The sequence below is a fragment of the Ochotona princeps genome, chromosome 2 (genome assembly GCF_030435755.1).
Source record: "Ochotona princeps isolate mOchPri1 chromosome 2, mOchPri1.hap1, whole genome shotgun sequence".
NCBI classification, from domain to species: Eukaryota; Metazoa; Chordata; class Mammalia; order Lagomorpha; family Ochotonidae; genus Ochotona; species Ochotona princeps.
The window spans coordinates 41995503-42000823 of NC_080833.1; positions in this window are offsets into that span (position 1 = coordinate 41995503).

The following is a 5321-nucleotide window of genomic DNA, read 5'->3' on the forward strand; positions in this document are numbered from 1 at the left end:
TCAAATTCTGACTCCATTCTCAAGTCTAGCTTCCTAATAATGCACAGACGGGGAGGCAGCAGGTGGTGGCTCCAGTGGTTGGGGTCTCTGCTGGGGAGTGGGGAGACCTGGGTTGAGTTTTCAGTTCCTAGCTTCAGAATGATAGCCCCGGCTGTTGCAGTCATCTGGGAGATGAACTACTAGAAGGGATGGCTCTGTCTCTGCCTTTCAAATTAATCCAATTTTTAAAAACCCTGTCCTTGCCACTTACATGTTAGATAAGCTGTGTGCCTCAGTTCTCTTGTCTGTATAAGCAGTGATAAAGTCTAAGTAACTTCCTCATAGGCTTGGGGAGAATCCAGCCACTTAGTCCATGCAAGTATGTTGAATAGTGTTGGCAATGGAAAGCCTTTTATTATTCTAAAGCAAATATTGGGGACACATAGTAGCCCCCTGAATACAACTCTTGGCATTTCAGACATGACCTGCACCTGGGTCTGAGCCAGCCAGGGACACATTATGAGATGGGAAGGCACAGCCAGCCACCCACAGAAGTATCTGAGACTGGAAGTCAGGAAAGCCTAGTTCTGGGGCAGGCATTTGGCCCAGCAGCTCAAATCAGCATCTCAGAGGGTCTGCTTCAAGTCCTGGCTCTGCTCTGAGTCCAGCTTCCTCTGCTGCACACCGTGGGCGGCAGCAAATGACAGTTCGGGAACTTAGGTCCTTGTCCCTCATGTCAGAGACCTGGATTGAGTCTGGGCTCCAGTCCTGGCTGTTGGGGGTATTGGGAAAGTTAACCCATAGACAGAAGGTTGTTTTTGTTTTGTTTTGTTTTTTACCCTCATATTTTAAATAAAGTAAATAAAAGAGAAGAAGACCTCTGGTTGTATTTCTTTGTGCTGGTGTGTGTGTTCTTTTCAACACGAATCCCAGCACCTTTGTCCAGTAATTGCACACATCTGTTCTATCCCAGGACCTGTGCAGGTTGCTGGAAACAAAGCCCCCCCTGCTCTCAATAGGGGCTCCTATGGGCAAGGCAGGGCAGTGCAGGATACAAAAGGACAGTGAGGGGAGGAGGTGCTGTGGTGTGGTGAGTTCGGAGGACCCAGATGGAATTCCTGGCTCCTGGCTTCAGTGTGACCGAGCCCTGGCTGTTAAAGCAGTGGATGGAAGATCTCTTGCAGAGTCTCTCCTCTCCCTCTCAGTTGCTCTGTCTTTCCAATAAACACATAGATAAGTCTTTATTGAAAAAAGGCAGTGGGCTCCAGAGTGGCCCTGCACAGAGCTCGAGGAGGGGGGCCGTAGTCGGGGCTGAGACATCAGTGATGAGTCAGAGTTTCCAGGTGAGGGAGCTTCAGCAGGCTGGCTGGAGGACAGCCTGTCACAGGCTGCAACCAGCGAGGCCCAGCGATGGCAAGTGATCAGCAGTCGAGAGCGCTTAGGGGACCCGTGTGGGTGTATGCATGCGAGCGCCTGTGGGGGTGGGTGAGAGTGGGGAGGTGTAGTCCCTTCTGCTCGGGGTGACCTTGCCGGGGATAGTGCCTAAGCAGCGAAGACGGTGCCTGCGTGCTTGGTGTGTCTTCACTGGTAAAGACCAATGTTATTCGGAGGACTGTGTGTGCTAGGCCTTCCAGGAAGTTACAAGTAAGCCTCAGATGACACCCTCGCACACACCCTCTTGGGGAAGATGATCTGTGAATTCTAGAAACCCTCAGTGGCCCAGGGCTGACTCCTGGGCTGCAATGCAGTTTGTTGCACCCATCCACCCAGTCTGGAAGTAAGCCTCCAGAATTTGCTTTCCTATCAAGTTCCAGTGAATGCTGCCATTGATCTAAGACCACCCCTGGAGCATAACTGCTCCTCCAGAACAAAGCTGAGCTTTGAGTACAGAGGTTGGGTGACCTCATACTGAGCATGCCCCAACCCCATCCCCCTGAGACCTGGTAGGATTTTCCCCAAAGAAGCCTATGTATATGGGGTGGGTCTAGGACACTGCAACATGTATGCTTCCTGCACCAGCCAACGGGTCCCAGACCCCAGAGAGCAGCCCAACCCCCAGCCCAAGCTCAGCTGTCAATGCAAGTGCTGGCTCCCAGAATCCTGCCTTGGAGACCAACCTGCCCCCAACTCTTTGCAGCGGGAGCCTCCTCTTTCTCTCCCCACACCATCTCCCCAGGGCTGCTGAGGACAGAGGAAGCTGGGTGGGCTGACGCACAGACAGAAATAGTCTGAGCTCAACCGCTGCTCCTGAGCACACATCGACCGGCAATTATTTCTTGTAAATTGCTTTCCTGGTTATGTTGGGAATGTGTGTGTGCATGCACCTGTGCACTTGTCTGGAACACTCCGAGGGCACAGGATGGGGGTGGCCAGCAGGGAGGGTGGGCTGCAGATGGAGAATAGCCTGAATCTGAACTCTGAATGTGGGAACCTGAAAATACTAGAGCCTTCCACTCACCCTTTATAGCACACTTGTCAGGGGTGCTGGGGAGGGGGTGGTCTGCAGCCATTTCTCAAACACTCTCCTTTGCTCATTCAACACTGATTGCCAACCATTCCCTGCCAGGAAAAACTGTTTTCCCATCCCTGACTGCAAGGAGCCACGGGCTTTTGTAGGAGGTCCCTAACCTGGCCAAGGCTATCAGGAAAAACCCTAGAGGAAGTGTGCCTGAAATGAGTCAGGAAGCACCCACTGGCAGATGAAAGAGGGGGAAGGTGGTGAAAGATCAGGAACTGCCATGAAGGCCAAGGGAAGAGTAGACACCGAGGCCCCTGGCTGAGACACAGTAGGACAGTGATGTGGTTGAATCAGAAAATAGGAATGAACCTGTGTGGGTAAAAGGGGCCCGAGCCAGACAGGGTACCTGCAGAAAGGAATGAAGCGAGCGCCCTCCGACCTCCGACCTCCGACCGGGTACAGTTTTTACCTATGGCGCTTTTTCGGGCCAGAAATACGCCGGCCCGGGCCCGGCGGCGTGGCCTAGCGGCTTAAGTCCTCGCCTTGAACGCCCCGGGATCCCATATGGGCGCCGGTTCTAATCCCAGCAGCTCCACTTCCCATCCAGCTCCCTGCTTGCGGCCTGGGAAAGCAGTCGAGGACGGCCCAGTGCCTTGGGACCCTGTACCTGCGTGGGAGACCCGGAAGAGGTTCCAGGTTCCCTGCTTCGGATCGGCGCAGCACCGGCCGTTGCGGCTCACTTGGGGAGTGAATCATTGGACGGAAGATCTTCCTCTCTGTCTCTCCTCCTCTGTGTATATCTGGCTGTAATAAAATGAATAAATCTTTTAAAAATAAAAAAATAAAAAAATAAAAAAATAAAAAGAAAGAAAGGAATGAAGCGGCCTCCTCAATACTACAAGGTCCTGCCAGGACCCCAGTAACCTCCTGTCCCCTCCCCAGACAAGTACCCGGGAAAATCCTCTTTGTCTCGGGTCAAGCAGGCTACTCAGTCTGAAAACACTGGGTGATAAGAGGGGCTCGCACTGTGGCCAGAGGGTTAAGGAACCACCTGAAGGTTACCAGCCTCTCATACAAGCTTTTTCAGCTCCAGGCCCAGCTGCCCAGCTGCCCAGCTCCTGCTCCAGCTCCCTGCTAATGTGTCTGGGAAAGCAGTAAAAGGTGACCCAAGTGCTTGGGTCCCTGTACTCATGCAGGAAACCCAAATGGAGTTCCTGGTGCTTGACTCAACCCCACCTGTTGCAGACATTGGGGGAGTAAACTAGCAGATGGATGATTTACTTACTCTGCCTCTCAAATAAACCTTAAAAAAAATAATAAATGGGAAACTGTCATTGGGGAGAAAAAAACCTTGGGGAAGAACATAAATTTCTCACCTAGGAAACTCTAAGCAGAAGAAAAGGACCCCATAGCTTTATCAATTCCAGTCTCAGTGTAGACTGAGCACTCTTACTCAGCTGCGGGAGAGGTGTTTGCCTGTCCTGGCAGGTGTACCACCTCATTAAACCTTGCTACCTCATACTACTCCCTCTCAACATCTGAAATTCCTATGGAAAGGCAGGAAACTGTCCCAGCCATCCTGCCCACAATTTCCAGTACCACAAAGTAGCTCTCTTTGGGTTTGACTGGAGGCAGGTGGGGGGTGGGGACAGGAGATGCTGGAGAAGCAGACAGGCCAAGTCCTGCAGCTCTGGACCTGTCAAGAGGCTTGCAGTTTCTCCTGAAGAAAAACGAAAGTCATGGAAAAGGGTCTTTAGCCTGGCAAGGACCCCAGCACCTGTGTTCTTTGTGACAGTGACTGAGCCTGGTCACCCAGGATCTCCATCTCTGTGGCTTACTGAATACCCACCCTTCTGAGTCCCTGATACCTCCCAAGTCTGAAAGACCATGATGGCTGGCTCGTGTGACCCTAAGAAATGGCACAGCTGAGCCTGGCATGATAGCCTAGTGGCTAAAGTCCTCACCTTATACCCGCCGGGATCCTATATGGGCACCGATTCATGTCCTGGCTGCTCCACTTCCCATCCAGCTCCCTGCTAGTGGCCTGGGAGAGCAGTAGCGGATAGCCCAAAGCCTTGTGACCCTGCTGCCATGTAGGGGACCCAGCAGAAGTTCCTGGCTCCTGGCTTTTGATTGGCTTAGTTCCAGCTGTTGAGGTGGCCACTTGGGAAGTGAACCAGCAGATGGAAGATCTTTCTCTCTGTATCTCTTTCTCTCTGTGTATGTGACTTTCCAGTGAAGATAAATAAATCTTAAAAAGAAAGAAAGAAAGAAAGAAAGAAAGAAAGAAAGAAAGAAAGAAAGAAAGAAAGAAAGAAAGAAAGAGAAAAGACCCAGCTGCTACCATAGTATATTAGATTAAGCCTCTGACTGCAGTGCTAACATCCCATGTGGGCACCAATTTGTGTTCCAGCTGCTCTGCTTCTGATCCAGCTCCCTGCTTATGGCCTGAGGAAGCAGCGGAGGATGACCCAAAGCCTTGGACCTCTGCACCCAAGTGGGAGACCAGGAGGGAGCTCCTGTCTCCCAGCTTCAGATCAGCTCAGCTCCAGCCACTGCAGGTATTCGGAGAGCGAACCAGCAGATGGAGGATCTCCCTGCTCTCTCCCCTTCTCTGTAAATCTGCTTTTCAAATAAAAATAATAAAAGAAAGAAAGAGAAATGACTCAGATCTTCAACCCGTGTCTTCTTGACAGGAGAGGAAGAATGCCCCGACTCTCTTGTGATATGGCTTTTCTCACTCTGTGTCTCATTTTTCCAGGAGCCTGTGCATGGGGATGAGTGTCAAAGATAGGACAGCCAAGTACCTGTGCGTCTCCTGGAGTTCTGGCTCTCACCCATGAACTCCCAACTACTTGCATTTGGAGCTCTTCCCCTCTGCTAC